At 40.7% G+C, this 26016-nt stretch overlaps 1 long non-coding RNA gene across 1 annotated transcript in view; it reads left to right on the forward strand.

Annotated features, from left to right (window-relative positions):
* Nucleotides 1-32: 32 nt before the first annotated feature.
* LOC117796942 overlaps nt 33-26016 on the forward strand; it is a 40065-nt gene continuing 14081 nt past the window's right edge. The window contains exon 1 of the long non-coding RNA XR_004621695.1: nt 33-64. This is a non-coding gene — a long non-coding RNA (uncharacterized LOC117796942). The remainder of the gene's footprint in view (nt 65-26016) is intronic.

The raw sequence follows: 26016 nt of genomic DNA on the forward strand, positions 1-26016 counted from the left end.
CGCACGGGGGGCGCGGCGCGCGGCAGCTGCGCGTGCGACTGCGGGAGCGGCCTCAGCGTGCGCGGTGAGTGTGGCCGGGCGGCGAGGGGGGTGGCGGCCGGGCCTGGCGGGTCTCCAGAGAGGCGGAGGTCGGCGCAGTGCCGCCTAAGCCCCGATCCCGACGCGTCGGCCGCGGGTGGAAAGCGCGTGAGGAGCGTGGGGGCGGGGGTCGTTCCGTCGTCCGCACCGGGGAAGCCGAGGCCGGGACAGAAACCCGAGCCCACCGTGTGCGGTCCCGGAGCCCCTTGCGCACGACCCCGCCGGCGGCGGCTTGGGACGCCTGCCCGCCCCTAGTGCGGGTGGCCCCGGTGCTGGAGCCCGCAGGTGCGGGTGTTCTCAGGTGCGGGGGGCCCCCAGGTGCGGGTGTCCCCATGTGCGGGGGCCTTCAAATGCGGGTGTTCTCAGGTGCGGGGGGGCCCCCAGGTGCGGGTCCCTCCAGGTGCGGAGGTCCCCCGCTGCAGGTGCCCGGCCGGGGTCCCGGGCGGGTGCTCAGGGGCTGCCCCCTCTCTCCTGGCCTGGCAGGGACACCGCTGCTGGCCCTGCGGGGCCCCGGAGTGGGCGCGCTTGGTCTGGGAAAGCGCTCACAGGGTTGCCCTCCTCCTCGCTTCCCTTCTGTTCTGTGTAGCGCTTCCTTCCATGCTCCTCTGACCCTCATAAAAAATCCAGGTCCAAGGCAGTTATTTTAAAGTTAATATTAGACTTCAGCACGCCGTGGAAAAGGGTCTAGGACCCACAGATCAGCCCTGGGGCCGTCAGTCTGGCCCACTCCGCCGTGTCGCTCTACTGGAACGAACAGCCTCCCCGCTGTTGGTCATACAGATTGTTCAGGGTCACAGCCAGTTAGGAAAGTCTTCCGAGAGAGATGGGGCTTGCACGTCAAAATTCCAGTCGGAAATCTGGAAATTATCCTGAGGACAAACCCTAAATTACGGTTCTCTTAAAGGCACATCTCATCCTTTTTGCAAACTAAAAATGCCTCAGAATCTGAAGATTGTCTTTAGCTTTAAAATAAGCAGTACAGTAAGTGTGAAAATGTACACTGGAATGTTTCTTTTCTAGCGACTTTATCTGTTCTTTCTCACATCACTTCAGCCTTACCAAACAATACATTTAATTATTTACTTTACTCACCTTTTCTAAAAAGTTCGTAAGTCGAATAATCAAAACATTTCCTTGCAAATATTAACTGTGCCATTTAATGCACTTAATGTGTTGTTACTGAAAAAAATATAAAATTTTTTCTGGTTCCTGTGGAGGCAGCATGGAGTAGAGGACATAATGTGGGTTTTGGTTTAAGGAAGAACTGGTATTCTAATCCCAATTCCAACACTTTCTTGACCTTGGGCCACAGACTTTCTGGCAGATTCTCACTTCACTCATATTGAAGATTGGGGCAGTGCCTCCAGGGTGGTTTTTTTTTTTTTTTTAATAATTTTTATTATACTATGTTAGTCACCATACAGTACATCCCTAGTTTTTGATATAAAGTTCCATGATTCATTACTTGCATATAACACCCAGTGCACCATGCAATATGTGCCCTCCTTACTACCCATCACCAGCCTATCCCATTCCCCCATCCCCCTCCCTTCTGAAGCCCCCAGTTTATTTCCCAGGGTTTTATCTGAGACTGGGTAGAAAGCCCTGGGAGAGTACTAAGCGCAACTGTTTTTCTACTGTCCTGTTTCTCCGTCACTGTTTTTAGAGCAGATTTGTGAGTTCTAATCTTGCTGTAATATTCAATGTCATCTTCATTTCCAAAAAAGATGCAATTTATTTTTGAGAATCTACTCTGTGTGAGGCATTAAAAAATCCACAAAAATAATAATGGGCCACCTTTTTAATTTTTTTGAGAAATCTGAGAGCATGGTCTATTTAACTCCTAATCATGTTTTCCTTTCTATGACCAAAATCACCCATTTGTTAAGTCAGTAAGTATATATGAGCACTTTTTAGTATTGGGCCTTATGTTAGATAGAGGGGATATATCAGTGAAGAAGGCAGACAGAGTCCCTGATCTTACAGAAATTATATAGGAAAAAAAGCAATAAGCAAATAAAACAAGGTAATTACAGATTGTGATAAATGCTTGAACAATAAAACTATACAGTCTCTGAATGTTAACATGATGAGGAAACATGTTTCTTACTGAGTTTAATTTGTAACCAAATAGTGGTTGGAAAATTCTCTTAAACTCTTTTGAGTCTCAGTTAAGCTTATTAAAAGTACATTGTGTGGGGTGCCTGGGTGGCTCAGACGATTAAGCATCCGCCTTTGGCTCAGTCATGATCTCCAGGTCCTGGGATCGAGCCCCATGCCAGGCTCCCAGCTTCTCCCTCTGCCTCTCCCCTGCTTTGCTCTCTCTGTCTCTCTCTCTCTCTCAAATGAATAAATTTTAAAAAATCTTTAAATAACAAAATAAAATTACAATTAAAAAATAAAAGTACATTGTCAGAAAATAGGAAACTTCAGGACAATAAGTAAGCACAGTTGAAGATTTCACGGGTCTAAAATATTTTTACAGTTGATCTAAGAGATGTAACTTAACGTGTGTTCCATAAAAATGTCAATGCTTTGATAGTTCTTTGGCTTAATTTCTAAGAAGTTATAATCTTATTCTTTCTTGGGAATCATTTTCTTTAATGGCAATTAGAATGGACACCTAGTTTGGTAGAAAATTGTGGCCCCAAAAATCTTTCTCCGTGGTCTCTAAAATTATTGTTTAAGATTGATTGATTGATTGATTGATTGATTGATTTTAGAGAACACGTGAGCAGGGAGAGGGGCAGAAAGAAAGGGAGAGAAGCAGACTTCCTGCTGAGCACGGAGACCCATGTGGGGTTCTAACTCACAAACCTGAGATCAAGACCTGAGCCGAAACCAAGAGTCAGACGCTTAACCGACTGAGCCACCCATGCACCCCTCCATGGTCTCTAAAATTTATTTTAGTATATGTGCTGCCAAAGTGAGCACTCTCCAAAATTTCTTGATTGTTAAACCCGTGAGAATTTTGATACAAACAGTGAGTATGGGCTGACCATTAAACAGGTGTCTGAGGGAACAGCTAGCCTGGGAACCTTAGACATAATGTATAAGTTACCTGTTTTTATGTTTCTGGTTGATCAATGATCAGTCTGATCACAGCAAACTGAACAAATTGGATTTTTAAGGAAAATGAATTTTGTAAGTAACTAGTTGCAATGATGAAAACTTGAAATTCCGTACATAACTACTTACACTTGCATGAAGAAAAATACTAGCAGGGTTTCTGCTTATTATTTTCTATTTTCTCAAGTTTGTTATTAGTCATATTTTCTGGGCTATCTAGTTAAGTATTTGTACATGACTTTTTTGTCATGGTTTAAAACCTAACAGTTGTCCTCTTGGGTAGTAAACCTTATGATTTTAGTCCGTAACATTTTGAGTGTCAGGTTCCACCAGAGGGCCGTTGCCTAGCCTCATCCTAGCTGCTGTCAAAGAGCACTTCTGCTCCTCCTTCCTTCTATGTGGGAGTGAGCGCAGTCTGTCTCTGGTCAGACCTTCCTGTCTGGATGCTGTCCTGATTTTAGCATAGGAGCTGGCCACCGCAGGTGGAGATTAGCTGGGAGAAAGCCCACTTGTAGTTCCTTGAGGAAATGAAAGCATGCCTTCTTGGTCTTGTAGCCATTTCTATTTGCTACAGTCCAAGCAGTACCATCTCTTCTCCTGCACGGTTAATCTAGTAATTTGTGCGCTCAACCCTTCAAAAGGAAAGTTGTCTGGCCTTATATATGAACTCAGGACTTTATTCCATCAAAAACTTTTTGAGCATTTACTATGTGTCAGACATTGTAACGCTTTAAATGGATCTATTAGTGATAGATTCAGTGGTAAATTCTTGTATGTTTAAGAAGGGCCACGCCATCTTAGCTGCTCATGGAAACATGTTCTCATTTAGAATCGTGCCTTTGCAAATTCAATCCTGAGGCGTTACCTTTATAGTTTATAAAGACTAAACTGTAGGTAAGTCTGGAGATTTTACATTTTCTCCATTTTGTTATAGTCAAATTAAAATTTTAAAAATCTTATGTTTTAGGAATTAAATTGCTCAGTAGTTTAGTGTTGTGAGCGTGTTTTTATTTTATTCTGTTCCCAATTCTGTTTTACAAGAAGTTTGCATATATGGGGCACCTGAGTGGCGCAGTTGTTAAGCGTCTGCCTTCAGCTCAGGGCGTGATCCCAGTAGTCTGGGATCGAGCCCCACATCAGGCTCCTCCGCTAGGAGCCTGTTTCTTCCTCTCCCACTCCCCCTGCTTGTGTTCCCTCTCTCGCTGGCTGTCTCTCTCTGTCAAATAAATAAATAAAATCTTAAAAAAAAAGTTTTCATATTATATATATATATATTTTTAAATAATGTATTTTCCTTTAAAGGTTATATGTACTTAGTGTCAAATTTAGAAAGTATTGATAATCAGAAGATAAAATATACCCTGTTAATATTTTGATATGTATTCTTCTAATCTTCTGTGTACATATTTATATATTTCTTTTATAAAAATCAGATCATACTGTACATTCTATTTTATAGTTTGTATTTTTTTCTAGTATTATATGGCAGATAAATATGCCTTTTGCTCACGTGATTCTGATTCTTTTTAAGCAGGTGTTTTATTGCTAGAATACGGACCAGAGAATCCATTTATTAAATTGCTTTACAGGATAAATTTAGACGTCCAAATCATCAATCCAGGAACAAACTCCAGTTCTGTGTTCCTTTCCTTCCCTAATTCTGGCCCCTAGCCTTACTGCGTGGCACCCCCGCTCCCTCCAGACTGCAGGGGCTCTGTCTGGGAGCCTCTGAAGGAAGGTTACCCAAGCAGTCGCCCATCAGTAACACCGTAGGTTCTCTTCAAACCTTGTCAGCGAGTCCTTCAGAATTTTTATCTTTTACTTCATTTGCTGGAGGCAAAGCATGGAGAGTATACTTGGGAGGATTTGGGGTCAATATAGGAAAGTAAAATCACATGCTGGAATTTTTCTGAGAATTGTAGGGAAAGGGAAGGTAGCTGACTGTAAATATGTTCAGAGTTGAGTAATAAATATTCAAGTTTAAAATTTTTGTGTCCCAAAGAAAATGTCCCAGTGTTTAAATTCCACTTAGCCTTTTGTATATTACCTCAGACTTTCTAGCAATTTTGTTGTATCTATCAATGATGTGCAAATGTATTTGACTATTAAATTATGGCTGTTTTGAAATACACAGTAGTTCTGTCTTCATCTCCAATGAGAAATTATAAATAAATGACTCAGGCCACAGATTAAATTTATAATAGACATTAAGAACAATGGTAGGAATGTATTTTAACATACATCATGAAAGTAAATACCTAAAACTGTACATAATGATAACCATTACAACTATAGAATCTTTTGAAAAAATAGAAATGTCATTCCTATAAAAGTAAAACCTTACAGAATATAAACATTCAGAAAATACTGATCAGCCAGAAAGAAAAGAAAACTTACAGTTCCATCACTGTTAATATTTCATTAGTTTACTTTGTCTTTGATAATCTACAATGGGTTTTTTCATAACGGTCGTATAAAAGGACGGCTCTCCTGCGCGTGCTTTACCCTCTTTCTTTGCCGTGAACATGGATCTATTGTATATTATCTGTTTTGAACCTGTTCCATGAATGAATGGACTTACTTTAAGGTCAGAACCTTTGATCTTGTCTGTTTATAAACCACAGCAGATTTTGACTTTGGATATCTTCAGACATCTGGCTCGTCATGTATCTTTAGGGAAAGGTATGAGTGAACTAACTTTTTAAGTTTGTGTTAGTCATTTGAGTAATAACTGAACAATAGCAAAATAAATAAGTACTAATGGAAGATATAGGAATATATTAGGGGAAAAAAAGTCAGCCGTACTCTCTTGCCAACATTTAGTCTCTTTCAGGTCCTTTTGCTCTGCCTGATTATTCGTACATACTAAGTGTATAACTTTTGTGTTTGACTTTCTTTAATAGAGATGTTTTATCATTTCAAGTCAATTTTTAATATTTTAATATGTTCCTGAAATGACGTACTGCTGCTCCAGCCAACCCCTGTCTTCCCCAGCGCCAGCTCCTGCAGGCTGTGCTCCTGCTAGCCAGCACCTACCTTGAACTAGGTCCTTCATAGGGCTCACTGCCGTCATTGCTGTCATTCCTTGAACACTTCTTGGGCTTCTTGCTTTATGTCAGTGGCCTACCCAAACAAGCTCGCCTTCACCATGTCTGTAAACACTGTCATCACCCTGTTCTCTCCCTTTCTCCTCTGTAGCTGAGCTCATTTCCTCCACCCCCAGCTGACTGATGTCCACATTCCCTCCATAAGGCTGTTTTGCAAAAGTCCTAGCATGCATCCAACTTAGCCAACATGTACTAATTTTGTCAGTGTAAAGCTGTACAGAATCAACTGTTTTCTTTCCTTTGAGCAAAAGCTCATTGAAAGCAGAGATGAGAAGCAGGAGCACAGGGGAGGTTTTCTTCTCTCAGTGATTAGTTATGTGTGTTTCCTGGTGCACTTGGGAAAAGCATTCTCATTTAGATAATTTTCTTCTCTTCCATCTGACGCAACAATTTGATATTTCAAAACAGGGATACAGAATGCTAATTACGTGTGGATTTTTAAAGTGTGAATGCACTTAACTGTCTAAAATTCTAGAAAGTGATCGTGGAATAATTATGCTTTTTAGTGCCAGCCAGAGTCTTGTTTTCTAATTGCCTATCACTTGGATTAGTGGTAGACTCCTTGAGTCAAACTACAAAATTCCCCATGTTCATGTAGACAATAAAACTGAACTTTTTCTTTATGTTAAATTTTAGACTTTTAAATTCTATACTTTTAAAAAAACTAACTTTTTTAGTTGATTATAACAATATAGAATGGAAGTAATATCCTTTTGTCACATAAGTGGTGAAATTTATTGGTATCAACAGAGTGAATCCCGTTGCATTGGGCATTTGGGGAAGAGATCGTAACATACATTAATCACTTACTTTGTGCCAGACGTTGCGCCCAAGTCAGCCTGTTACAGCGTCTGCCCTTCATCTTAAGCTGTCCTTCAGGCCATGCAGGTCAGGAACTGTTTTATTTATTCTCATATTCCCCCATGTCTTTAGAGTTCTTGGTACCTGCTAGGGGCTCAAATATTTATTATATTGCATTGGACTGTTCATGTGAATCTCAAAGCATCTTGGCCTCTTCCCCTCTAAATTATACTCTAGTTTGTCCCTTTTAATTTATGTTCCTGGTATATTCTGCCCTCCTACTTTGAAAAAAAATATACCTGCACAATGACACAGTTTTATATTATGGAGCATGTCAAAGGTTTCTGTTACTAGACAGTTATAGTTGAAAACTGCACTATTTTCTTGCTCAAATTGTAACAGCTTTTGCCATTGGGACTCTTTTATTTGGTTTCTTTATCTCTTTGACATATTCCCAGCAGTTTGTGTTTTGAGCACTTCCCTACTTTCTTGTATATTCCCTGTACTAGGCCTAAAATCAGCCATTTCAACAAGGGACTCTAGATCCTTTTACTGGAGAATGGTATTAAAACCCAGGATTTGCTCTGATGTGCTCATTGCTACTGGGGTGTCATTGCTTTTAGGTCCTATCAGTGAGCAGAGCTAGGAAATAAATACCTGTGTGTGTGCACATCTCTATTACTTTTATTTTTTCTCATCAGTTTCTGTATTTTTTTAAAAGATCTTATTTATTTATTTGACAGAGAGAGAGACACACAGTGAGAGAGAGAACACAAGCAGGGGGAGTGGGAGAGGGAGAAGCAGGCTCCCTGCTGAGCAGGGAGCCCGATGTGGGGCTCGATCCCAGGACCCTGGGATCATGACCTGAGCCAAAGGCAGATCCTTAACTGACTGAGCCACCCAGGCGCCCCCATCGGTTTCTGTATTAAACTAAACAGGAGTTCCCACTGATGTCTCAGACTGTAATTCAATGACTCCTGAACCCCATGGTTCATTCTAGTCTTTTCCCCTTTACTTACCTGTTATCGCTAACTTTCCACTCCCAGCAGTGAGAAACGTGGCTTCTGCCATTCACCATGTTTTTACTTATTTTTTTTCAGTCCCAGTATATGTGTATAGCACTATCAAAGTCGTTAACCAGCACCTCCATGAGAAACAGTATTTCCAACTATAGTTGGGAGTGTACAGTTCCTTCTGTTTTGTCTTTCAGTTTCTAGTCATTTCCAAATTTATTCAGGTCCTTTTCTCCCGTTCTCCCCATGAGTTTATGTCATACATTTGTAATACAATTAAATTCTTTTTTTAAAAGCTTTATTCATTTGAGAGAGAACGAGCAAGCAAGCTTGTGCACACGTGAGCACAGGGGCAGAGGGAGAGAGAGAAAATCTGAAGCAGGCTCCACACTGCATGTGGAGACTAAAGCAGGCTCGATCCCATGACCCTGAGATTGACCTGAACTGGAATCAGGAGACAGACGCTTAACTGACTGAGCTACCCAAGTGTCCCATAATACAATTAAATTCTTTTGTCATAGTCTGCATCCCCCTTCTCTCCACTCCCCAGTTGATTTTTTAATTTGCATTTTAAAATACTGCATTAAAGTTTATTCTTTGTGCTATACAGTAATTCTAGGGTTTTGACCAGTGGATAACCTTATGTATCCATCACTGTAGCTGCCTTCTGAATGGCCGTACCGTGCTGCACTCATTCCCACCAGCAGGGAAAGTGGGTTCCTGTTGCTTTCCACCCCCGCCAACACTTGATATTGCTAGGTTTTCTCATATTTTTGTTTTTTGCTATTCTAATAGATGTACAATGGTATATCATTGTGGTTTTAACTAACGTCCCTATACTGAGCATCTTTCCGCATGTTTATTTTCATCTGTAGATCTTTAGGAGGTATCTGTTCAGGTCTTTTGCCCAATTTTTTTTGTTTCAGTAGAAAGTAAAAAATATAACAAGGTTTTATAGGTTTTACAGAAGTGTATAAAGGGACTCAAACAAGACAAACACTCCTTTTTTGCTCCAAATGTAAATCTTTTAAAACTGGTAATAACAGACCAACCCGTGTGCTGCCAGTTTCCCCCATGCTTCTAATGCACAAATGCATTTTTCTATCATTTTGAAAATTTTTACAGATAAATGTAACTAGACAAAAATTATTACTCTGCAACTTGCTTTTATTTTTTATCTTATCACTATTATAGTCAATTTTCCAGCTCAGTACATGTGAGTACCCTCGGAATGTACACTCAGTACACCAGCCTAACTTGGTGAAAACATACCTGGTTTGTATTCCGTGAGAAATATATGCTAGAATTTGCTCAACCATTTCCTACTCAAAAGTATTCAAATTAATACCAGTTTCTTTTCTACAAGAAAAATACTACAGCAACCACAGTTTATACACACTGATGGCCTTTTCATTTTTTTTCTTAAATAAAAATACGATATGTAGATATCTTTAATATCTCTCATTATCCAACCGATATATGAGCAGGAAATAGTCCTCCTGCAAACGTTAAGTTATTTTCTCTCTATCCTGGAACCTGTCCTTCCTGCCATCAAGCTCTCCCTCCCACCCCCGCCCTCCCCTTACCCTCTCTCTCTCATTTTGCCAATTTAAAAAAATTGAGTTGTCTTCTTATTATTCAGCCTAAAAGTTCTTGGCATATGCTGGGTGCATGTCCTTTATCGGATGTGGGTTTTGCAGATATTTTCTCCCAGTCTGTCTTCTCATCCTCTTCACAGTGGCTTTCACAGTGTTCAAGGTTTTCATTTTAATTAAATCCAACTTAAAAGTTTCTTCATTCATAAATTTGCTTTTGCTTTGTACTTAAAACTCATCATGCAGATTTCTCCCTGTGTTTTCTTCTAGAATTTTATAGTGTCTGCATTTTACATGTAGGTCAGTGATCCATTTTGAGTTAATATTTGTGTGAGGTTCAGTTTCTTACATATATACTTCCAGTGTCTGGCATCACTTGTTGAAGGGCTGGTCTTTCTCTACTGAATTGTCTTTGCACCTTTGTCAAAAATTGTTTTTTTGTGGGTATGTTTCCAAGCTTTGTTATGTACCATTGATGGATGAGTCGTTCTTTTGCCCCTCTGTGGTCATTCCTGTACCTTTATAGGAAGTCTTGAAATCAGGTAGTACGAATCCTCCAATTTTGTTCTCCCTTTCTAGAATTGAATTGGCTGTTCTAATACCTTTACTTGTTCATATAAATGTTAGAATAAGCTTAAGTATGTTTCCAAAAAGCTGGCTGAGATTTCAATATTAATTGCATTAAGCTAAGGGAGAATTGACATCTTTACTGTGTTGAGTCTTCCAATTCAAGAACACCAATCCTCTACATGCTTTGTTACCTCCATACCTAAGAACTTTGTTTTGGGGGATGCTATTATAAATGTATTGTTTTTTAAAATTCATATTCCAAGTATCCATTGCTGGTATAAAGGAAAACAGTTGACTTTTATATCTTGATTATGTACCTTTCAGCTTTGCTAAATTCACTTATTATGTACAGAAATTATTTGGTAGATTCTTTGGGGTTTTCTGCATAGACAGTTTTGTTGTTTGTGAATAAAGACAGTTTTATTTCTTTTTATCCAATTTGTGTACCTTTTATTTATTTTTCTTGTCTGATTATACTAGCTAGGAATTTTAGTATGAAGTTGAATTAGAAGTGGTGAGAGTGGACATCCTTGCTTCATTCCTGATCTTAGGGAGAAAATTTAACATCTCACTATTTAGTATGATGTTAGCTGTGATTTTTAAAAATAGTCTTTAATAGGTTAAGGAAGTTCCTTTCTAAGTTTTTTGGGAGTTTTTTTTTTTAAGATTTTCTTTCTTTATTTGACAAAGAGACAGGCAGCGAGAGAGGGAACACAAGCAGGGGGGTGGAAGAGGAAGAAGCAGGCTCATAGCGGAGGAGCCTGATGCAGGGCTTGAGCCCAAGACCCTGGGATCATGCCCTGAGCCAAAGGCAGACGCTTAATGACCGAGCCATCCGGGCGCCCCTTTTGAGAGTTTTTATCATGAATGGATGTTGAACTTTCTGCTGTGTATATTAATATAATCCTATCTTTTTAATTTTTTATTATTATTTTTAAAGATTTTATTTATTTGAGAGAGAACAGGAGAGAGACAAGGAGAAAGCACAAGCAGGGGGAGCAGCAGAGGGAGGGAGGCATGCTTCCCACTGAGCAGGGAGCCCGATGTGGGGGTCTATCCCAGGACCCCGGGATCACAATCTGAGCTGAAGGCAGCCACCCAACTGACTGAGCCACCCAGATGCCCCATCCTATTTTTTTTTTTTTAAGATTTTACTTATTTGAGAGAGAGTGAGCAAGAGAGAGAGAGTGCAGGATCAAGAGAACACAAGCAGGCAGAGGCTGAGGGGCAGAGGGAGAGGGAGAAGCAGGCACCCCACTGAGCAGGGAGCCCAAGTCAGGGCTGGATCCCAGATCCCCAAGATCATGACCTGAGGTAAAGGCAGACACTTAACTGACTGAGCCACCCAGGCATCCCAATCCTATCTTTTTTTCATTCAGTCCATTGATATGATGAATTACATTGATTGATTTACAGATGTTAAATAAGCCTTGCATTGTTGGAATGAACCCCATGTGATCACGATGTAGTGCCCTTTTTATATAGTCAATTTGCTGGATTCAACCTGAGCTGAAGGAAGATGCTTAACCGACTGAGCCACCCAGATGCCCCTCATTTCCCCCTTTTAATCAAGATCTTTCCCCAAAAGCATCACTGGTCCTGAGTCAGGTTTTCTGTTTTTAGTGGTTTTGTCCCTTGGTGCTGGGAATGGTTGTCCTGGCCTGCATCAGACGGAATGTGCATAAGCAATTGAAAGTACTTAAGGCCACAGTTGAATAACCAGGAGAGTGAGGAGGGAGAAACTCCCAGGTACTTCCCATCTAAAGTCTCTGTCTTCTCAAGGTTGTAAGTGTTGGAAACCATCTTGAAGCATGAGCCAGAATTACCTTATTGGGCATATTGTTTTTGCAAAAGTTTGACAGGTAATAAAATGCAAAACTTGGGGCGCCTGGATGGCTCAGTTGGTGGAACGTCCAACTCTTGATCTCAGGACCTGATCTCAGGTTTGTGAGTTCAAGCCCTGTGTTGCGTGTGGAGCCTTCTTTTAAAAATATGCAAAACTTAAAAACAGTTATACACAGAAAAAATAATATGACAACTCCACATTATGCTATGGTCTCGACAAGTGTTGCCAGTTGAGACTTTGTGATGCCGTCAGTGTGACTAACTCTGAGGACTGAGGACGGTGCGCACGGTGCCAAGTGTTGTAACACCCGCCACACAGCGCACCTTTGTCGAAGCACCTGACCGGTAAAACGGGTTCCCCGATCGCCGTGAAGTTTGACAGGGGTCCCCAGGTAGGGATTCTCTTTCTCAGAGAATTTGAGCCACAGAAGAAGCAGTGGCCTGTCTGCAAGGGAAAGCTTCGGTCCAGTGACAAAATATACAGAACATGACTAAAATGTTATTTCTATCCCTGAGATATGGAAGCGGCATCAGATCCATTTGCCAAATGTGGAATGGCCCATCAGGCCGTCCGGGGTCTGGGAGCAGCGCAGTTCTCCCCGAATTATGCTTTGAACAGGCGGGACAAGCAAGATAGGCACTTTCTGTGGCCCTATTACCTTTCCCCCACCAATACTGGTACCTGAATCCTATCGCTGTCAGGAAACCAATGGTTTAAAGCACGTACGGTAGTAAGTAGTGGGAATTTTGGAACTTCTGCCGGGCACCTTGTTATTTGGTCCAAACCAGAAGACCTCTTTCTTTTTATCAAACCAACGACTATTTGATTTCCAGTACTGTTTTTCCTTTTCAGGGGCCAATTTTTGGGGCCTCCTGGTCAGTTTTTCCAAATTATCATTTGGGAGAATATCCTTTTGGACCATGATAGAGGTCTGGCTATTGGTTTTCTTGAGAGTAGCTTTTTTTTGCCCCAGAAATATCAGTGAGGTGATTTCCTGTGGCCTCCAGAGAGTCACTTCCAGAATGCCCAGGAACTTTATTTATTTATTTTTTTTATTTTTTAAAGATTTTATTTACTTATTCGACAGAGATAGAGACAGCCAGCGAGAGAGGGAACACAAGCAGGGGGAGTGGGAGAGGAAGAAGCAGGCTCATAGCGGAGGAGCCCGATGTGGGGCTCGATCCCGTAATGCCGGGATCACGCCCTGAGCCGAAGGCAGACGCTTAACCTCTGTGCCACCCAGGCGCCCTGCCCAGGAACTTTAATAATGGCCAGAGCAGCCAGCGAAAATATGGCATGTAATAAATTTTGGATATAGCCTTTTAAAATTTTATCTCCGTTGGAGGTAAACCTCACTGTTTCCACAATATTTCAAAGTCATGCCCTACTGGAAGGGATACCAGCTCTGGGTATAGATGCTTGTTGTTTTACCCTTAGCTAGGGTATCAGGCTTAAGTCAGGGCATATAATTCAGCCTGTTTGGCTGAAGTAGCCAAAGGTAAATGTGCTGCCTCAGTGACTTCAAAGGGAGTTCCCATAGCCGATCCAGCACGATATTTAACAATTTAATCCTTTAAATAAGAACCATCAGTAAACCATTAAAAATCTGCATTTGATCTGCAGAGAAATTCCTATAGATTGTCACAGGGTATCAAAAGGTGATCTGCCAGCATCAAGCAGTCACGAGGGAGGGAAGAGTGGCAGGGTTAAGCCTACTGCAGTGAGGAAGACTTATATGAGCGGCAGCTAGCAGGGAGATGTCAGGAGGTGAAGCTACTGGCTGACAAGTATTGAGTGTGAGGCAAATTCAGGAGGGCTTCTGCATGGGGCACAGGGATGGTTAGAGGGGACCCCGTGACTATTCTACAGTGGCCTTCACTAAGAGGACAGCGGCAGGAATGACTGCGAGGCAAGGGGGGATATACCTGAGCCATATTCAGGTCTGGTTGTTGGCTGTAATGCCCTACGGAGTGGTGATGGTCCCCCATGGAGTGAGCACTCCAAGGGCATTCCCTCCTCTCACAGACAAAGAGGAAAAAGGGAAGTTGATAGTTAAGATGTCCAAAGGCAGGGGCCTTATTATGCTTTTCCTTAAAGTTGCAAAAGCTCTGTCATCCTGATCTTTCCAAATAATAGGGTCAGGTTTGTTGATTTTCAGTAAAGCATGTTGAGCCGTAAGAGAGTTTGGGATCCAATTTCGACAGTAGTCAGCTAGTCCAAGAAAATCTCATCATTGGTGCTTAGTTTTGGGTTTAGGGATGTTCAGGATGCCTTGAAGTCTCCCTGGATCCAAATCTAGTCCTGGTTCCGAGATGAGGGACCCTAAGTATCGAACCTGAGTTTGAACAAACTGCAATTTTTCTTTGGAGATTTTATGTCCTTTTAAGGGCAAAAGTTTTAACAGATGAACGTTGCCTTCCTGTGAAGAGATCTGAGGAGAGGAGCAGACGAGTGGATCACCTATGTATTGAAATAAACTAGAGCCTGCAGAAAACTCTCTGTCGTCTAAATCCACCTTTAAGTTTGTGAAAAGTGAGAAGGACTTCGAGAAACCTTAGGGCATGACTGTCCAGATGGATTTTAATTCTTCCCAAGTGAAAGCAAAAAGATTTTGTCTGTCCTTATCTACTGGAATACTGAAAAATGCATAGATGAGTTACAGTGAAAAATTTGGTTTCAGTGGGTTGGGTGTCAGTATGTATGGGGTTAGGAACAGCAGGGTGCTGAGGGATAGCAGTGGTGTTTATTACCTCGAGAGCCTGGACAAACCTTCATCCTCAGCCACTGAGTGTTCTCACAGGTAAACTAGAGATATTGCAGGAACTAGTGCAGGAGATAACGAGGCCCCGAACTTTGTAATCTTCTGTTATGGACTTGATACCTTGAAGGGCTGCTTTATTTATGGGGTTTTGGTTAGTTCTGGGGAGAGATTTGGAAGGATCTGTTTGAATCTTGATGGGAGCTGCACTGTGGATTCCGCCAATATCTGTTGGAGATTTTGCCCATAAGGAGGATGGCCACTGATCTAATAGGAACAAATGATTAGCGTCTTTGGGATTAGTTCCGGTTAGTTCAGAGACAGAGCAAAGAAAAGATGTTGAAAGGGCATTTGATTTAACTTCATATAAATGGAATTACCTGTATGTACTCTTTTCTGTCTGCCTTATTTTATTTAGTAATTTATTTCATCTTATCTTGCTTTTGCATCTTTGTCAAAAATCAGTCGTCCAGCAGGTGTGGGTATATTTTCGGACCTTCTTTTTTTGTCCCATTGCTCCATTTATCTGGCTTTAAGCCCCTTCACTGTTTTTATTACTGCTGTTAGAAATTAAGTAGTGTTAGATGGACAACTTTTTCTTCTTTTTCTTTTCTTTTTTTTTTTTTTTAAAGATTTTATTTATTTATGTGACAGCCAGCGAGAGGGAACACAGCAGGGGAGTGGGAAAGGAAGAAGCAGGCCTCTAGCGGAGGAGACCGATGTGGGACTCGATCCCGGAATGCCGGGATCACCGGGATCACGCCCTGAGCCGAAGGCAGACGCTTAACGACTGCGCCACCCAGGCGCCCCCAACTTTTTCTTCTTTTTCAATGGTGTTTTGGCTGCAGGGGATTCTTGCATGTCCGTATGTTTCATAATTGGCTTTCGATTTCTACAAAAAGCCTCATGGGATTTTGGTTGAGCTTATGATGGTTATGTTGGTCGTTATGGGGAGAATTGGTATCTTAACTAGTCTTCTGAACTATGAACACAGTAGATCTTGCCCCCCCTTTTTAGGTCCTCTGTAATTTTTCTCAATAGTGCTTTATAGTTTTCAGTATACAACCTTTTTATCTCTTTTATCAGATATATCCCTAAATATTTCATATTTTTCCATGCTATTGTAAATGTGTTTTTAATTTTAATTTTGTTATTTATCCTCATTATATAAGAATGTGATTAATTTTTATATATTGATATGTATACCATAGCCTTGCTAAATTGGCTTACTATTTCTAATAGTTTTTTTTGGGGATAGATTGCATCAAACCTTCTATCTAGATAATATGTCATCCTTGAATAAATGTAATTTTACTTTTTCCTTTCCAGTATGAAAGCCTTTCATTTCTTTTTCTTACATTGTTGATCTGGTCTCCATACTGTGTTAAATAAAAATGACAAGAGTGGATGTGCTTGTCTAGGGGGGAAATACATTGAGTTGAATGAAATCTCAGCATATCAAAAATTTGTGGGCCCTCTAAAGCAGTGCTGAGAGAAGGTGCAACCCTGGTTCAATATTCAAAAATCATTCAGGGTAATCCACTATATCAACAGGTTAAAGAGATAAAAATCACATATTTGTATCAGTTGATGCAGAAAAAGCATTTGACACAATTAAACAGTGACACATTATTAAAAACTCTCAGAAAATTAGGAGTAGGGGGAACTGACTCAACTTGAAAAAGAGCATTTATAAACAGTTTATAGAAATAAAACTATAATTCAAGCTTATAGAAATAAAATTGGGTTTATGTATCATCCTGTATCTTGCCAACTTGCTGAACCACTTATCGGTTTTGAATTTTTTTTAGTTGATTTCTTAGAACTTTCTAAATACAACATCCTATCTGAAAGTAGAAATAGTTTTACTTCTTCTTTTCCAGTATGGAAGCCTTTTATTTCGTGTTCTTGCATTATTGCACTGACTGGAACCTCCATTACAATGTTGAGTAGATACAGTAAGAATACATATCCTTGTCTTACTCATGATCTTAGGAGAAAGCCCTCCATCTTTCTGTAAATCATGATGTTAGTTGTGGATTTTTCATAGATGTCCTTTATTGGGTTGAGGAAATTCCCTCCTACTGCTAGTTTACTGAGTGTTTTTACCTTGAGAGGATGTTGGATTTTGTCAAATGATTTTTCTGAGTCTGTTGAGATGATCATGTGGTTTTTGTCTTTTATTATTGATATATTACATTGATTTTTGAATGTTAAACCAACCTTGCATTCCTGAGATAAATTCCACTTGCTCATGGTGTATACACTTTTCTATATGTTGTTGGATTCATTTTGCTAACATTGAGGATATTGCCTCCTTATTTATTTATTTATTTATTTATTTATTTTTTAAGATTTTATTTATTTATTCATTCGACAGAGATAGAGACAGCCAGCGAGAGAGGGAACACAAGCAGGGGGGAGTGGGAGAGGAAGAAACAGGCTCATAGTGGAAGAGCCTGATGTGGGGCTATCCCGTAACGCCGGGATCACGCCCTGAGCTGAAGGCAGACGCTTAACCGCTGTGCCACCCAGGCGCCCCTTGCCTCCATATTTAAAAGAGATGTTGGTCAATAGTTTCCTTTCCTGTGATATCGTTCACATTTTAGTATCAGTGTAATACTGTACTCATAAAATGAATTATGACATGTTCTCTCCTCTTATATTTTTTGAAAGAGTTTGAAAAGGATTGGTGTTAATTCTTCTTCAGATATTTGGTAGAACTCACCAGTAAAACCATCTGGGCTTGGCTTTTCATTGTGTGAAGTTTTTGAAATAATTTAATTTCTTAACTTATTGTAGATCTGTTCAGATTTTTCTATTTCTTCATGGAGGTATTCTTGGTAGTTTCTTTCTAGTAATTTATTTCATCTTATTATTTTTTGGCATACTTTCTTCACAGTATTTTCTTATAATCCTTTTTGTTTCTGTAAGGTTAGTTACAATGTCCCCTTTCTACTCTTGATTTAATAATTTGAGCTTCTTCTTGGTTAGTCTATCTAAAAATTTGCCAATTTTGTTGATCTTTATTAAAGAACAAATTTTATTTTGTTTTGTTTAAAGATTTTATTTATTTGAGAGAGAGAGTGAGAGAGAGAGAGAAGGAGAAGGGGGAGGAGCAGAGGCAGAGGGAGAAGCAGACTCCCCGCTGAGCAGGGAGCCCAACATGGAGCTCGATCCCAGGACCCCGGGATCATGACCGAAGCCGAAGGCAGATGCTTAAACAACTGAGCCACCCAGGCACCCTGGGGTTCTGTTCTTAGGTGCATGGATATTTAGTCATTATATCCTACTGATAAATTGATTTCTTACCATTGTAAAATGTCCTTATTTTGTCTCTAGTAACAATTTTTGTCTTACTGTATTCTATACTATATATAGCCATCTCAGCTATATTTAGGTTACTGCTTACATGATATGTATTTTTACATCTTTTTTTCTTTCAGCCTGTGTCATTTAATCTAAAGTGTGATTTTGTAGGTAGCATATGCTTGGGTCATTTTTAAATTCTGATGGAATCCAATTTATGTTTTTCTTTATTTTATGCTTCTGGGTCCATTTTTTAAAAGCCTTTATTTTTTCAGAGAAGTTTTAAGTTTTCAGCAAACTGGAGAGGAAGGGACAGAGATTTCCCATATATCCCCTGCCCACACACATGCATAGCACCCCCAGTTATCAACATCACCCGCCAGAATGGTTCATTTGTTACCAGTGATGAACTTACATTGACACCTCGTAATCACTCAGTCTGCTTACCTTAGAGTTCACTATTAGTGTTCTATGGATTTGGACATTCTATGGATTTGGACAGTTGTATAAGGACGTTTATCCATCATTATAATGGACAGAGTATTTTCACTGCCCTGAAAATCTGTGCTCTGCCTATTAATCCCTCCCTTCTTCCCCCATCCCCAGTAACCACGGATCTTATTGCCTCTGTAGTTTTGCCTCTTCTGGAATGCCATATAGTTAAGTCATATATCATGTAGCCTTTTCAGATTGGCTACTTTTACTTAGTAATAGGCATTTAGATCTCTCCATGTCTTTTCATGGCTTGATAGCTTTTTTCTTTAAGTTCTGAATAATATTCTATTATTTGGATGTACCACAGTTTATCCATTCACCCATTGAAGAGAATCTTAGTTGTTTCCAAGTTTTATGAATAAAGCTGCTGTGAACATCTGTGTGCAAGCTTTTGTGTGGACAGTTTGCAACTCCTTTGGAAAAATAGGAGTGCAATTGCTGGATTGTATAGTATGTTCAGTTTTATAAGAAACCACCAAACTGCCTTCCGAAGTGACTGTACCATTCTGCATTCCCACCAGCGATTCCTTTTGCTCCCCATCCTCATCAGCATTTGGTGTTGTCATTGCTCCACACTTTTGCTGTTCCAGTAGGTGTGAAGTGGTATGTCAGTGTTTTCATTTGCATTCTGGTGGCATATGATATGAAGCATCTTTTCCTGTGCTTATTTTCCATCTGTATATCTTCTTTGGTGAGTGTCTCTTAAGGTCTTTGGCCCATTTTTATAATCAGGTTGTTTGTTCTCTTATTGTTGAATATTAAGGGTTTTTTTAATATCTTTTGGATAACAAGTCATTATCAGATGTGTCTTTTGCAAATATTTTCTCCCAGTCTCTGGCTTGTCTTCTCATTCTCCTGATACTGTCTTTTGCAAAGCAGAATTTTGTAATCAAGTCCAGCTTATTAATAATTTTCTTCATAGGTGTGTCTTTGGTGTTGTATCTAAATAGGCATCACTACACCCAAGGTCATCTAGGTTTTCTCCTGGGTTATCTTCTAGGAGATTTGCAGTTTTGCATTTTATGGTTAGGTCTGCCATCCATTTGAATTAATTTTTGTGAAGAGTTTTGTGTCTAGATTTTTTTTTTTTTGGTATGTGGGTGTCCAGTTTTTCCAACACCATTTGTTGAAGAGACTGTCTTTGCTCTGTTGTGTTCCCTTTGCTTCTTCATCAAAGATCACTTGACTTTATTTATGTGGGTTTATTTCTGGGCTCTCTGTTCCATGGATCTATATTTTTGTGCTTTGGCCAATTCTACACTGTCTTGATTACTGTAGCTTCATTACTGTAAGTCTTGAAGTTGGGTAGCTTCAGTCCTCCAACTTTGTTCTCTTTAGGTATTTTATCGGCTATTCTGTCTTTTCCCTCTCCATATAAATTTTAGAATCATTTTAATGATGTCCATAAAATAACTTATTGAGATTTTGGCTGGGACTGCATTGAATCTATACATCAAACTGAGAAGAATTGACATCTTGACAATATTGGATCTTCCTATCCATGAACATAAATATCTCTCCATTTATTTAGTTTATTTGGTTTATCAGAGTTTTATGGTTTTCCTCATGTAGATCTTATGTATATTTTGTTAGATGGATTTATATATTTATTTATTTGACACAGAGAGAGAGAGAACCCAAGCAGGGGGAGTGGCAGGCAGAGGGAGAGGGAGAAGCAGGCTCCCTGCCCAGTAGGGAGCCCAATGCCAGACTCAGTCCCTGCACCCTGAGATCATGACCTGAGCGGAAGGCAGATGTTTAACCAGCTGAGCCACCCAGGCGCCCCTAGCTGGAACATTTTAAAAATCCATTCTGCCAATCTTTTACTTGAGTGGGTGGGTATGTGAGCCATTAACATTTAATATAATTACTATAAATTAGAATTTATATCTGCATTTTTGTATTTTTTTTATGTTTTATGTCTTTGTACTTCTTTATTCCTTGATTCTTGCCTTCTTTCATGTTAGACTTTTAAAAAAGATTTTATTTTTTTGGGAGAGAGAATGTGTGTGTGTGAGCAGGGGAAGGGGCAGAAGGAGAGGGAGAGAGAGGATCCGAAGCAGACTACGAGCGGAGCGTGGATCTCACGCGACCCTGAGATCGTGACCTGAGCCAAAACCAAGAGTCTGATGCTTAACTGACTGAGCCACCCAGGCCCCCCATTTCTAAGTATTTTTATGATACCTATTTTGTGAACTTTTCTGTTGCTCTTTCTTTGTGTGGATTCGAGTTACCCTTTAGTGTCCTTTGTTTTGGCTTGAGGTGTAGTATTTCTTATAAGGCAAGTCTGCTAGCAGCAAATTCTGTTTTGTTTTTATAATGGTTTATTTTTAAACCTGGAGATGTTTTAATGTCTCCACTTTTTCAGGGAGAGTTCAGCTGGATATGGAACTCTTGGTTAACTGTCTATTTCTTTCAACACTTGGAAGGTGGTCATGTCCCTGTCTTCCATCTTTCTGATGAGACACAGCCATGTGTTCCACAGGGGTATACCCTCTGCATGGCATATTCTGAGCTGCAACTTCCTCATCTCTGGGTTAGTGGCCTCTTTATTTCCACCTGCTTTCTTTCCTCCAGAAGCTTACTGAGGTAACTAGTCTACTCATAACCTCCTCCTGCTTCTTGCTCTGTGGGATTCTTCTTTTTTAAATTTCTTCTCACCAGAGTCTTAGGAGGAAGAGAAACCTAGTGTATAAGCTTAATCACGACCTAAATCAGAAGTTCTGTTTATCTTACTGTAGAAGGTCTGATCTAAGCCTTTAAAGAGCCAGGAGCCACACACCTGTTCATGTTTTAAGTCACCCAGGTTTGTCACCCAAGTACTTGAAATATATGTCTCACAGAATAGTTTTTTCTTAGGGAAATAGTTCAGGAATTGATGAGTTAGAAAATCATGTTATCTTCCTAGTCTGTAAATAAATGGGAATAATAAAATGGGTAGCAAACTGCTTTACCCATTATTTTAAGCTTTTCATGTTGAACTACCTGAAATTGAAAAAAAAATTAAATAATATGTCATAGAAATGTATTTAAATGTGAACATAATTATGTATCCACAATATTTATATACTTATTAAAAGGAATAGTTAATGAACAACTGTTGGTTAATAATCCAAATTATGCCATCCAAAATGGTGTGTTATCTGGAGCTTGACCAAGAAGTGGCTACTGTGGGGAGTCTTTCTTCCTGCTGATATCACCTGCAAATCAGTGACCTGATTCCAGGTCATCGCTTGGTCCAAACTAGAATTTTGGGAGGAACATTAGTACCCAGGTCTCACCCAGGAATATGAAGGTTTTTTTTTTCTAGGTTTGTCTGATGATGTGGGGCTTATTAATGTGTTCCAGGATTTTGTGAAGATTGACTGAGGACTTGTAAAAGGAAGGTTTTATTGTTTGACAGCTAGACAGAACCCAGGAGACACACTTTCACGGTAAGCGTGAATACCTGCTGTTAGGTAAATGCAAATGGCTTACCTAATGCAGCAGTTCTCAAAGCATCACTGGAAACCGGGTAGAAATGCAGATTCTCAGCCCCACCCAGACCTACTAAGTGGAAATTCTGTGGGTAGGGCCCAGCAGTCTGGGTTTTTAAGAAAACCCCTCTGATGGGTGTTGAATCAGTAACTATTGACATTTTGATGAGTTTGAAGTATCTGTGGTGGTGACACTGATGTGAGGTGGGTTCAGACCTGTAGGAATGAGCCTCGTGTGGCTGTGGGAAAAGGCTAGAGACAATGGAAACCTTGCTTGCAAAAATCTGTTCCACCTATTGTTAACATTTTACCCATTTGGTCATTATCGTAATGTGTTTTTCTTAAGAATCTGAACCAAACAGCATATTTCTTTAAATGATGAAAAAGAGGATCCTGCCCTGGTGTTGTTTTTCCCAGATCTGTGATGAGTCTCCTGAGAGCCCAGGGGCCTTCCCTGAGGTGCATTTAGGGTGTAAGATCGCAGAGGCGGGTGAAGTTCATAGCAAACCGTCAGACATCAGTATATTCAAAGCAGCCCTTTGTCCTTTCCCTGAGTACTTAACTTGCTAGAAAGACTGGAGGGGTCTCAAGAAAGAAAAAAACATTTTTTAAAATGTTGCCTGCCTGCCACCAGGGGTGATTTGAGGAGAAAAATAATTTTATTAGTTTGTCATTTTCTTTTTTGAGGTGCAGATTCAGAAGCGAGGAGGTTTCCATTTAAAATAAATTTGGGGTGGGGGGGCGCCTGGGTGGCTCGGTCAGTTATGCTTCTGCCTTTGGCTTGGGTCGTGATCCCAGGGTCCTGGGTTGAGCCCCACATTGGGCTCCCTACTCAGTAGCGGAGTTTGTGTCTCCTTCTTTCTCTCCCTCTGCCCCTGCTTGTGTGCTCTCTCGCTCACTGCCTTTCTCAAATAAATAAATAAAATCTCTTAAAAAAAAAAGAAATTTAAAAAAAGAAAAGAAATTTAGGTTTTTTGTTTGTTTATTTTATTACATGTAGAATCATAAAGAGTGCTTTAATTCCTTGAGGACAGAAAACTAGTGTGGTATCAGGAGGCTATGTTTTATAGCATCCGAGCCACTAGGTTAATCTTTAGTCAGCCCTACATGGTAAGGGGATGTAAGAAGATTTGTAATTGGTGTTAGGGAATGCATCCTAAGGCAGAGAAATTTTGGGCTAAGGGTTGAAATTAAACAGACCCATCTCTCAAGGAATTAGAAGGAACACAGGTTGAAGACTCACAAGGAGTTGGAGATATAAACGTGATCAGGAAAACTAAGATAGGGAAAATGCCACTCCTTGCCTTTGCATGGTGGTGGTGTCATGTCGCACCCATGGTCTCAGCAGTAACCTTGACATAGGGAAGGCATGATTACTGTTTCCCCTTTGCAGATGAAAAGGCTGAGGTTCAGTGAGATTAAACGGTGGTGGTGGTGGTGGTGGTGGTGGTGGTGGTGGTGGCGGCAGCTACCTTTGACTAAACAGTAATTTGTGTATTCATTCAATAAATCTTTACTGAGGACCTACTATGTGCCAGGCCCTGTTCTATACAGTAGTTGACAAAGCAGACAAAACTGTATGCCTTCATGGAGCTAACATTCTGGTCAGGGAAGGCAGACAATAAAAGGGTAAATGAGTCAATTATGTACCATGTTAGGTGTGTTTTCTTCAAAAGTCCTGAGAAGAACAAGGAAAAAGGGAAGGGGAGCTGGTTTAAATTGTAAATAGGGGGGGCGCCTGGGTGGCACAGCGGTTAAGCGTCTGCCTTCGGCTCAGGGCGTGATCCCGGCGTTGTGGGATCGAGCCCCCACGTCAGGCTCTTCCGCTATGAGCCCTTCTTCCTCTCACTCCCCCTGCTTGTGTTCCCTCTCTCGCTGGCTGTCTCTGTCTCTGTCGAATAAATAAATAAAATCTTTAAAAAAAATACATTGTAAATAGGGTAGCTAGATGGGTTTTGAAGAGAGGGGGAGCATGACCTGGTTGAGGTTAGCAGGGTCACTCTGGCCGCTCTGTCGAGGGCAGACTGAACTATGGATCAAGCACAGAATTAGCCTGTATATAGGCTTGCAGGTCATCTTTGCAATGACTACAGGGCAGATGTGAGTCTCAGAGATGTTAGTAAATGTGCTTAAGATCACAGAGCTGGCTGTGCCAACAACTCTGTCCAACATGAGTGGGGATTTTATGACCGTACAGTCAGACCAGCTGCATTTCTGTTTCTGTTAGGAGGGAGGAAGCCAAAATGTGTAAAGGAGCTTTGTTCTTGACACTTGTCTTTGGGACAACAGTGAATTAAGATTGGATAAAGGATTAGCAAAGTGCACAAACCAAAACAAATTTGAAAATCTTTCTGTGGATAGAGAGGTCTGAAAAAGTTTCTTGCAAGCTAAGGAATTATCAGTGTAGCAGAGTTAAAATGCATACAGTAACATTGAAGTTTCTTTTATCCAGTGTGAGGTCTTTCCTGTTGAGAGGCTGTATGTGTGGCGGTGAAGAGCACAAATTCTGTAGTGCAAGGTGTGAGTTCAGATCCCAGCTCCACTATTTAATAGCTGTGTGGCTGCAGGCAAATTATTTGACTCCTCTTTGCTGTTGTTTTCTAATCTGTAAAATGGGAATAATATAGGAAACTAAACACATTTTTACCATATGGTCCAGCAGTCATGCTCCTTGGTGTTCCTGTAGGAGCCAAAAAACCTCTGTGCACACGGACACCTGCACACGGATGCGTACGGCAGCATCATTCATAACTGCTAAGCCTGGAAGCAAGTCAAATGTCTTTTAGCAAGTGACTGGATAAATAAACTGTGATTCGTCTAGATAATGGAGTATTATCCAGCACTAAGAAGAAATGGACTGACAGGCCAGGAGGATGTGTAGAAACCTTCAATGCATATCCCTAAGTGAAAGACGCTAATCTGGAAAGGTGACATACTATGATTCCAGTTATATTGCATTCTGGGAAAGGCAAATCTATTGAGACCGTGAACAGATCAGGAGTTGTTGGGGTGGGACAGAGAAGGGGATGACCGAGTGGAGCACAGAGGATTTTTAGAGCAGCGAAAATTCTCTGTGTGATCCTGTAATGGCAGATACATGTCCTTGTACATTTATCCAAATCTATGAGTATCCAGCACCAAGAGTGATCCCTAAGGTACACTGTGGACTCAGGGTGATGATGATGTGTCCGTGTGGGCTCATCAGCTGTAACAAATGTGCTACCGGGAGGGAGTGTTGATAGTGAGGGAGGCTGTGCATGTTGGGGTGGGACAAAGGGTACGTAGGAATTCTCTGTACCTTCCACTTAGTTTTGCTATGAACCTACAACTGCCCTAAAAATACACTGTCTCTCTTTTTTTTTTATTGGAATAATAAATATTTGGAAAATAAATACTCACCAAATGGTGGTGTGGTGAGGATTATATGAGTTAAGACAACTAAGGGTCTTGGAACAGTGCCTGGTATGCAGTAAGCTTATGTGCTGTAGTTGTTAATACATTATTTGTGAACATAAAAGTATACAGCTTTCATAAGTTCACTCACGTACTTGGAGATCTCTATTTTTGCCCATCCAAACTTAAATTTTTCAACCTCAAATTCTTCTACCGTGATTGCTGTGTAGAAAGTAATTCTGTTGGCACATGTCTTTGATGTGGGCAGGGGGCCGGCCTCTTGCAGCAGGAGGAGGGGGAGCGCAGGTTGACTCCTCCCCAGGTGTCCCACCTCAGGTGTCTTGAGGCGCCCGGGACGACCCTGATGCCGGTGGAGCCAAGTGCTGTGCAAGCCTGGGAACGATGCTGCTGCACTTCTGACCTGTTGGCACTTCCGACACAGCCCCACCTGTTCTCCCCAAAAGTACATGTGCAGGCTTTTTGTCTGGAAGTTGGAAGGGAAAGTA

The sequence above is a fragment of the Ailuropoda melanoleuca genome, chromosome 17, assembly GCF_002007445.2.
Source record: "Ailuropoda melanoleuca isolate Jingjing chromosome 17, ASM200744v2, whole genome shotgun sequence".
Classification (NCBI taxonomy): Eukaryota; Metazoa; Chordata; class Mammalia; order Carnivora; family Ursidae; genus Ailuropoda; species Ailuropoda melanoleuca.